The following is an 11,006-nucleotide window of genomic DNA, read 5'->3' on the forward strand; positions in this document are numbered from 1 at the left end:
GAGGGAAGGGGGAGGCAGGGAGGAAGGGAGAAAGGAAGGAAGAGAAGGAGGGAGGGAGGGAGAGAGGGAGGGAGGAAGGAAGGAAGATAAGATGTCACTGTAGAAAATGACTAAACTTATATATGAAATGAACCCCACTAAAGGAAATGGCATTTTATAATATATAAATAAACAAGTAGAGAACAGCTTTGTTCTTTGTAGGCAGTTGAATATGTTAACCTTTATATGCTTACACTTTTATTCATTTTCAACATGAAGGTGAAGATTGCATTTTTGGAAGGTTGAGCTTCAAGCCAACAAAAGGATTGGAAAGGCCTTAGGCTTTCTTTAGTACATTGAAAAATGCTAATTTATTTGGTAATAAAACCTTTGAATAATTTTGGGATTATAGCCCACTTAAAATTCATCTCTCCAGTTTTGGAACTTCACATCTCTAGAGCATATGCCTCAAACTCCATCCCACCAACACACACTGTACGTAGACTCTTACGTCTTTGCTCTTTAAGACTATAAAGATGGTCTCATTATTTTTTTTCTATCAAAGCAAATCTAAAATGTAAACTTAAGTCAGACTTCATAAGGGCAGGGGGATGCAGTATGTAGGACAGTAGCCTCAGTCTTGGGCTCCAGAGGCAGAATATTTGGTTTCAAATACTTATTCTTAAATAGCTGTGTGACTTTGGGTAAGTTACTTAGTCCCTTTTGAATCTCAGTTTCCTTAGCTGTAAAATGGAGATAATAATGCTAAACTCTGGAGGTTCTAGTGAGGATAATTTGGATTTAACAAACTTTATTGAATACCTACCATTTGTCAGGCACTGAGAATACAGTATAGGAGCCCTGGTGGCATAGCAGTTAAGTGCTCGGCTGCTAACTGAAAGGTCGGAGGTTCAAACCCACTAGCTACTTTATGGGAGAATGATGTGGCAGTCTGCTTCTGAAAGGATTACAACCTTGGAAACCCTATGGAGTGGTTCTACTCTGTCCTACAGGGTTACTAGGAGTCAGAATCGACTCGAGGGCAACAGGTTTTGGGTTTGGAGAAGACAGAGAACAAAACATTCTGTCTTTCTTTCCTGCTTTATTCTTTCTCATAATGCTGACTCTGCCTGACATATATTGGTCCTTTTGATTTTTTTCTGTCTTTCCCTTCCCCATCCCCCAGCAGCAAGCTTCTTGAGGACAGTCTGTGGCAAACAGTAGAAGCCCCATAGGTAATAGTGATAGAATGAGTGGATGGATGGATTGGTGAGATGCTTGCCTCCTGAAAGCCCATCCCTTGGGGTACTCAACATCCAAGAGGCAGGTTAGGGAACTCTTCCTTTCTTGCTTTGGTACTTTTGTTCATCACGTCTTTGGACTGCCATGGCAGGTGAGGTCAGAACGGCCAAGGATGCAGTACCACATTGCAACTGCCAATGCGTGGGAGAGCCTTGGGTGGGGCAAGTGCTCTCTTTATTGTTCTTCCCTTTTCTTTTGCTCTTTGGGTTGACATTTTCTCCTCTTCAGAGTGGGAAGATCATAGTTTCAGATGTGGGCAAAGGAGAGGGAAGGCCCTTCAACTTTTTTCAGTTCTAGGCTCTTGATCTAATCTAGACAAAAGGCATTCTTTACGTGCTCCATTATCTTTCACTGTATTTGGATTGGGGTAAAATCTCAATAATAATGAGTGTCAATTTACCTATCATTGTCTTCTGGGCATATATTTCCCTCATTGGACTGTATGCGGAGGAGTGCCTTGTCAAGGACATGATTCAGGGTGCTCGGGTTCCCATACTTTTTGCTAGGCCAGCATTTCTCAAGCTCAGATTCTGCCAATACTGATTTTATGATATGCTCCATGATAGAAACATCCCATAATCAAAAAAATTTAGGAAAATTTACAGAATTTTAGGAAAGGCTGCATTCTATATTGTAAATTCTCCATCAACACTCGCTTATTAAAGTTCTGAAAAGTCCTACTATAAAGAGACCTGTTTAACATTACATAACCCAGTATTAAAAAACAAAACAAAACAACATTTTGACCTTGGAATTCTGTTTTTGCATGCAGCTAATGGTCTGCAGAGTACACCGAGGAAACCCTGTGCTGAGCAATGAAAATACACTGAAGCATAAGACCTACCTCCTGACCTCAAATTCTGAACATATTGGTTAAGATATTTTCAGCTGTGAAAAAACCAAACCCGTTGCCATTGAGTCAATTTTTAACTCATAGCGACCCTGTAGGACAGAGTAGAACTGCCCCATACACCAAAGAGCACCTGGTGGGTTTGAACTGCCAACCTTTTGGTTAGCAGTAATAGCTCTTAACCACTACACCACCAGGGATTCTTTCTGTGTTATAGGAAGGGAAGAATTTTTGCCTTTCACAATATTTTGGCACATGCATGCCACTCACACCCACAGCTCCCCAAAATACTTTTCAAAATGTGTTCTTAACAATTAATACCATCTTCAACTTTTCTGTGGTGCCATGGACCACCGGGTCAGGAGTGTGCTGGCAACAGTGGTCAGCTCCTTACAGAAATTTTCTTGTACACGATGAGTTTAGCATTCATTATGCAACAAGAACAATTTAACCCTGGATTTCTTTCAAAGTTTTGTGAAACAAATTTCACTAAGTGGAACTTGGGACCACTACCAAATATACGTATAGATGTTTCTCTCAGTGTTTTTCAGGTCTGCAGAAATAATCCCATGAGTTCCAAGCCAATGATATATCTTTTGGGCCTTGGCTTACCTATGAAATTTAATGACTCAGGAATCAGCTCTGGCTGTTGTATACTTTCTGTTACAAATTGCCTTCTTGTTATGTTATATTAAGGAGCCCTTGGTGGCACAGTGGTTAAAGCACTCAGCTGCTAACCAAAAGATCAGCTGTTTGAACTCACCAGCTGCTCCACACGAGAAAGATGTGGAAGTCGGCTTCTGTAAAGATTTACAGCCTTGGAAACCCCATAGGGTTGCTCTGACTCAGAAATGACTAGACAGCCTTGGGTTTTTATGTTACATTAAACTAGTCATATTTGATGTAGTATGTGATAAAAAGCTGTTCTTTTACTCAAATATATTTTTTCTAGATTGCCTAAACCCAGAGGACACATTTTATTCACCTTTTTTCCTCAAATAAGGACCTGCTGAACAGGAATATGAAGATATATTTTCTTTACAGATTTGAAACGCTCTTTAAATATTCTCAGCCTAAATAAATTATATGTATGTATATATATATGTATATATGTACACTACAATATTCTCAGCCTGAGGAAATAGTCCCAGCCTGAAGAAATAATATAAAAAGATATACATAAAAATGGAAACAAACTAAATACCTAATATAGAGGACAGATAAACAACTTGTGGTGTGTCTCTGCAATGGACTACTACACAATCAATAAACATTATGTTATATAGAAGAATAATTTAATGATATGGAAAAGTAGTCAAGATATATTTAGAAGGGGAAAAAAAGCATATAAACAGTATGGTATAGAAAATTGTCTCTAAGGCTATACACCAAAACTTGAATAGTGTTCATCTCTAAGAAATGAGATTACAATATTTTTTTTTCTGTTATCAGCGTTTATTTTCTCTGATGGATTGGCAGACAATTGTCCATGGATCTCTTATGTTTCTATAAAAAGAGACAGTGGCTGTCTTTGTTCTGGTCTCTCTTTTCAAACATGTTTGTATAATAAACAGCCTGGGAGGATAGAGTGTCCCTCAGAAGTAAAGGGCATGTTTGTTTACTGTCCAGTATAATAGAGATAATGTCTCCCTCCCAGACAAAGGTCAAAAAGGCTTATTTCCCATTATATAAGACTGAGATTCCCTAAGCCCACAGGTCCTCTCCCGTAATGCAACCTACTGCATTTGCAGGTATCACCTGGCCTTCTTTGCATCGCCCTGTGGGAACTGAGGCCAAGAAATGTGTGCAAATGCTGATACTCTGGCTACTGCTATTGCTGTGAGTAATATAGTCCTTTGTCTCTGACCCAGGAATCTTGTGTCTTCTGCCAGCATTCATGAAATTGTGGTAGGCTAACTTACTAGCTTGCAAGAAGGATAAATCTCAGACCCTTTACAGTTCTTGACACAGTGAGCATGTCTTATTTTTGTAATCAGGAAAATACATTATAGTTAAAATATAAGTTCTGGACAGCGTCCCCAAGTAACTCTCTTAGAGAGGTGAATTGAAACTTGTCAGAGGGGCTTCCATCAAGTGATGAAACCCATTCTCAATGGTGACAATCACAGGGCTTGTTACAGTCCTGGGTGATTATTTCTTAGTGGGCACAAGAAGAACATCAAGTGTAACTATGAAATGTTACAATCCTTTAAAAGTGTATAGGATTAAAATTTTTATCTTCTTTTGGGAAGAGGAGAGGGTTTGAACATCATGCCAGTCTATCTAACTGTATGTATAGGGTATACTTCTCACTCAGTAATAATGCAGGGAAAGTATCCTTTGCCATCCTTTGACCTTTATCTCTCTTCTTCCCTGGGTGTTTCTTATCATCCTTCTGACTACAAGCTGCTCTGAGCTCTTCACACAGACTTGTATTTTCATGTTTTGAACCCACCTTTCCTCCCTCCCTTCTAACCAAACTATAAAAGGCTTTAGTGTACTAATTCAGATTTTTGTGGCTTACAGTGGCCTATTCCTGTTGAGAATATTAGTATTTTAACAGAACATAACACCTTAATTTAAAAAAATTAGCTGTAGACACTGATGTAAGAAGACAGGAAGAAGTTGATGTGGTGGTGGGAAGGCAGGCAGGAGGACCAACGGTTCTTGTAGTCACATTGTGCTGTTGGTTATGGGTATTATGAATTAAATTGTGTTCTCCCCAAATATGTATTGAAGTCCTGGCCCCTGTACCTGTGGATGTGGTCCTGTTTGGAAATAGGGGGATCTCTTTATTTATGTTGGAGCCCTGGTGGCACAGTGGTTAAGTACTACGACTGCCAACCAAAAGGTCGGTAGTTTGAATCCACCAGCCACCCCTTGAAAGCCCTATGGGGTTGCTGTGAGTTGGAATAGACTTGACGGCAACAGGTTTTTTTAAAATTAATGAGGTTATTACCAGAGTAGGGTGGTGTCTAAACCTAATCACTTTTGAGTTATAAAAACAGCAGAATAGACACAGAGATACACACAGGGGAAAGACAGACGCCATGTGAGTATCATCTACAAAGGAACACCAAGGATTGCCAGCAACACCAGAAACTAGTAGAAAGGCCCACAGAAACCACTGGCCCAACTGACAAAGGAAAAAAATGAGAAGATGTAAATAACCAAAATAACAAATGAGAGGGGTGACATTATAACAGACCCAACTGAGATAAAAAGGATCATAACATAATATCATGAAAAACTGTACTCCAACAAATTAAAAAACCTAGAAGAAATGAGCAAATTTCTAGAAACACACTACCTACCTAAACTAACACAAATAGAGGTAGAAAATTTCAACAGACCCATAATAAAAGAAGAAGTTGAGGAAGTCATAAAAAGAAAACAAAACTGCCAACCGAAAGAAGCCCTGACCCAGATACCTTCACTGGAGAATAATACCAAACATTCAGAGAATTGACACTAATTCTACTCAAACTATTCCAAATCAGAGAATTGACACTAATTCTACTCAAACTATTCCAAAACAAAGAAAAGGAAGGAATACTCCCTAACTTATGCTATGAAGCCAGCATAACCCTGATACCAAAGCCAGGCAAAGAAACCACTAAAAAGAAAATTACAGACCAATATCCTTCATGAATATAGATGCAAAAATTCTCAACAAAATTCTAGCCAACAGTATTCAACAGTATATAAAAAAAAAAAAAATCATGATCAAGTAGGATTCATACCAGGGATGCAAGAATGGTTCAACATTAGAATATCAAGTAACGTAATTCACCACATAAATAAAACAAAGGAAAAGAATCACATGATCATCTCATTCAATTCAGAAAAAGCATTTGATAAAATCCAACACTGTTCCCTGATAAAAACTCTCAGCAAAATAGGAATAGAAGGGAAATTCCTCAAGATAATTGAGGGTATATATACAAAACAAACAGCTAATGTTACTCTCAATGGAGAAACATTGAGAGCATTCCCCTTGAGAATAGGAATGAGACAAGGATACCCTTTATCACCATTCTTACTCAATATTGTACTGGAAGTCTTAGCTAGAGCAATAAGGCAAGAAAGGGAAATAAAGAGAATCCAAATTGGAAAGGAAGAAGTAAAACTATCCTTGTTTGCAGATGATGTGATCATAAACATAGAAAATCCTAGAGATTCCACAAGAAAGTTACTGGAACTAATAAGAGGATTCAGCAAAGTGGCAGCGTACAAGATCAACACACAAAAATCAGTTGGGTTCTGCTACACCAGCTGAAAAGGAAATCAAGAAGACAATACCATTTACAATATCCCCTAAAAGGACAAAATACCTAGCAATAAACCTAACCAGGAGTGTAAAAGACTTACACAAGGAAGTTATAAAACACTACTGCAAGAAACCAGAAGAGATCTACAGAAATGGAAAAATGTTCCACGCTCCCGAATTGGAAGACTTAACATAGTGAAAAGATTAATACTACCAAAAATGTTCTATAGATGCAATGCAATCCTGATCCAAATCCCAACAACATTCTTCAATGAAATGGAAAAACTAATCTCCAACTTTATATGGAAAGGAAGGGTGCCCCAAATAGCTAAAGCAATATTGAAGAAAAACAAAGTAGGTGGTCTCACACTTCCTGATCTGAAAACTTACTCTATAGCCACAGTAATCAAAACAGCCTAGTACTGGTTTAATGATAGACACATAGACCAATGGACTAGAAGTGAGAACCTAGAAGTAAATCCATCCGTGTTACAGCCAGCTGATCTTCGACAATGGGTCAAAGTCCATTCAGTGGGGAAGAAACTGTGTCTTTAACAAACGGTATTGGCAAAACTGGATATCCATATGCAGAAAAATGAAAGGATTCATACCTTACACCATGCACAAAAACTAACTCAAAATGGATCAAAGACCTAAATGTTAAAGCTAAAACTATGACGTTTGGGGAAGATAACATAGGGTCAAAACTAAGGGACTTAATTTTTAGCATAAATAGCATATCAAACAAAACTAAAAATGCACGAATGACGTAAGATAAATCAGACAACTGGGACCTCTTAAAAATTAAATACTTATGCCGACTCCTAGGTATATATCCTAGAGATATAAGACCAGTGACTTGAAGAGACATATGCACTCCTATGTTCATTGCAGCATTATTCACAATGGCAAAAAGATGGAAACAACCTAAGTGCCCATCAATGGATGAATGGATAAAGAAATTGTGGTACATACATAGAATGGAATACTACACAGCTATAAAGAATAATGATGAATCCACGAAACATCTCACAACATGGATGCATTTGGAGGACATTATGCTGAGTGAAATAGTCAATCACAAAAAGACAAATATTGTATGGTCCCACTATTATAAAAAATCAAGAAAAGATATACACACAGAAAGCAAAGTTCTTGATGGTTACCAGGCATGGGAGGGGTAATCACTTTCTAGATAGTAGACACTTGTTCCTTCTGGTAATGGGAAAGACAAGACTAAATATGAGTGAAGCCAGCACAACCTGACCAAGGTAAATAAGGACTCTAAGAAGTACACAAGAAATAGAAACAACTTCGGTAAATGCGATAGCATATACGATTTTGCAACAACGGTAAAAACAGCCAAAAAATATGTGTGCAGTTAAATTGGGTAGCTATAGATGCATATATGTGTATAGAAAGGCATACAGGAGTAAATGCACATGCATGTATAGGTGTATCTGTAGGCATATCTATATACATGTTTGTGTGAGCTGCATACATATCCACATATATAAAAAATCATATGGGGGCACAGTTAAAGAGCCTTCATAGGCATATCCAAACAACTAGCAGAATTAGTTTACTGGGTTAGAAGACTTGGGACCATAGTCTCGGGGGACAACTTAGTCAATTGGCATAAAATAGTTCACAAAGATAATATTTTACATACTAGATTGGTGAGTCGCATCTTGAGTCTTAAAAGCTTGCTTGCAGCCGTCTGAGATACAACTATTGGCTTCTACTTGTATGAAGCAAAAGAAAATGAAGGTAGTCAAAGGCTCAAAGAAGAAACTAGTCCATGGGACTAAGCCCACACGAACCACAGCCTTCTCTAACCCGAGACCAGAAGAACTAGATAGTGCCCGGCTACCACTATCAACTGTTCTGACCAGGGACACAATAGAAGGTCTCAGATAGAATGAGAGAAAAATGTAGAACAAAGTTCAAATTCCTGAAAAAGACCAGAGTTACTGGACCAATAAAGACTAGAGGAAACCCAGAGAATATCACCCTAAGAAAACCTTTGAACTTGTATTTGAAGCTATTTCTGTAGGTCACCTTTCAGCCAAATAATAGATTGGCTTATAAAATAAACAATATCACCCATGAGTAATGTGCTCCCTTAAACAATTAACTACATGAGACCACACGGTCAACATCTACCCAAAAACAAAGATGAAAAGGTGTGGTTCAATGAATTAGTTAATATGTACCTTCTAGCCATGGTCTTTGTGACTCACACGCAATGACTGAGTGGGACTATGCAAATAAGGTGTATGGCACCTGTGATGGTTGGGGTTATGTGTCAACTTGGCTAGGTCATGGTTCCCAGTATTGTATGGTCATCCTCCATTTTGTGATCTGATGTAATTATCCTCCATTTTATGAGTTGTAAACCCTAGCCTCTATATGTTAATAAGGCAGGATTAGTGTAGGGTGTATCTTGAGTCACACCCTTGCAGGAGGGTGTGACTCAAGTCCTACCCTTACTCAAGTCACACCCTTCCCTGGGGTGTGGCCTGCAACCAAGTTACATATGTGAGTAGAACCTCCCTGTAGGGTTTTCTAGGCTGTAATCTTTACATGAGCCTCTGGGGGGTCTCACTCTCTCTGCATCTGGATCCTGTGTCCGGTTCATCCCTGTCTGACCTCCGGTTGTTGGGATTGAGCCAGCGGCCTGCTGTCTAACTTTCAGATTCTGGGTTCCTCTGGCTTCCACAGCTCCGTGAGCCAGCAGCCTGCAGTCTGACCTGCCAGTTGGGGTTTATCAGTCATTACAGCGACATGGGTCGGGAGAAACCTACGCCTGACCCACAGATTTGGGATTTGCCAGCCTCCACAACCGCATGAGCCATTTCCATGATATGGTTCTTGAGTTCTGTGAGATGTTGCAGTGAATTACAGAACCCAAAGATGGGAGGGAGAGGACTGAGGGGAGGAGGAGTAGTTGATGTTACAAATGATGGAGTGGTACCGCAGTCTGCAAAAGCTGGACATTTGGGACATCTTTAACTTCTGTCTCATAGGAACCAGCTCTGTGCTGATCCTTATAAAAGAAATTATTCATTCAGAAGGCAAGGAGAGAAAGGGAAGTTAGATCAACGGAAACAGAACAAACAGAAAGGAAATAATGAGAACGCTGACACGCTGTAAAAATTGTAACCAATAGCACAGAACAATTTGTATAAAAGTTGTTAAAGGGGAACCTAATTTTCTGTGTAAACTTTCACCTAAAACACAATAAAATATTATTTTAAAAAACAGAAAGAGAGAAAGAAAGGTAAGCAAAAAAAACTGACACAGCCGAGACCCTGATTTGGACTTTCAGCCACAGAACTTTGAAAAAATAAATTTCTGTTTCTTAAAGGCACCCACTTACAATATTTGCGTTATGGCAGCCTTAGGTAACATTTATATTCTTTGGGCTGACGCTAAGATGCTCTTGGCACCCTTTGCTGGAGGCAGGTAGCCTGGGGATTTTCCCATCTTCTTTATGGCAGCTCAGTAGCCACCTTGTGGGTAAGGCAGGTATAGGCAAGAGGTGGGTTCTTTAGCACAAGGCCTACTTGCTTGAGAAACTAGACTGAAATCCAGAGAGTTACCCTGCCCCCTAGTGGAGTTGGGCTAAATTAGTCATATTTTAATCTGTATTTGGGTAAAAACCGAAAGCCAGTTGCCACTGAGTTGATTCCGACCCATGGCAACCCCACGTGAGTCAGAGTAGAACTGTGCTCCATAGGGCTGATTTTTTTTTTTTTTTGGAAGTAGATAATCAGGCCTTTCTTCCGAGGTGTTGCTGGATGGACTCAAACCTCCAACCTTTCAGTGAGAAGCCAGGTGCGTTACAACTTAAAATGGGCTTCCAACTGGGGGAAAAACAAGTGAAAAAGTTGACTAATGTCTCCGGAAATTCCACAAGTCTGCCACAGCGATTTGCAACTCATAGCAGGAATTCAGATGCTTTTGTTGTTAGGTGTTGTCAAGTTGACCCTACGTGACAGAGTAGAACTACCCCATAGAGTCTTCTAAGCTATAATCATTAGGAGAGCAGATTGCCGGGTCTTTCTCCCTCAAAGCCACTGAGGGAGTTTGAACTGCCAAGCTTTCAGTTAGCAGCCAAGTGCTTCACTGGTGCGCCACCAGGGCTCCTTAATGGTGTTCAACGTGTGGTCCCCAAGCTATAGCATCAGCAGTACCGGGGAACTTGGTAGAAATGCAAATTCTCAGGCCCCACCTCAGACATACTGAACCAGACACTATAGGGGTGGGACCTAGGAATCTGCCTTTTAACAAGCCCTCCAGGTGATTCTGATGTGTGGCAAAGTTTAAGAACTGTCGCTTCAGACTTTTAGAACATAGTTGAACTCTAATTGAAGATATGGGTCAAGGCTGCAGTTGTGCTGGGAACGTGTTGTTTTCACCCCTGGAAGACCGTCTCTGCTCAATCCAATCTCCCTGTGTTTGTTGTTGTTTTTGTTAGGTGCTGTCCAGTCAGTTCCAACTTACGGCGACCCTATGCACAACAGAACAAAACACTGCCCAGTCCTGTGCCAGCCGCATGATTGTTGTTATGCTTGACCCCATTGTTGCAACCACTGTGTC

This window comes from Trichechus manatus, unplaced genomic scaffold (genome assembly GCF_000243295.1).
Source record: "Trichechus manatus latirostris isolate Lorelei unplaced genomic scaffold, TriManLat1.0 scaffold00160, whole genome shotgun sequence".
Taxonomy (NCBI): Eukaryota; Metazoa; Chordata; class Mammalia; order Sirenia; family Trichechidae; genus Trichechus; species Trichechus manatus.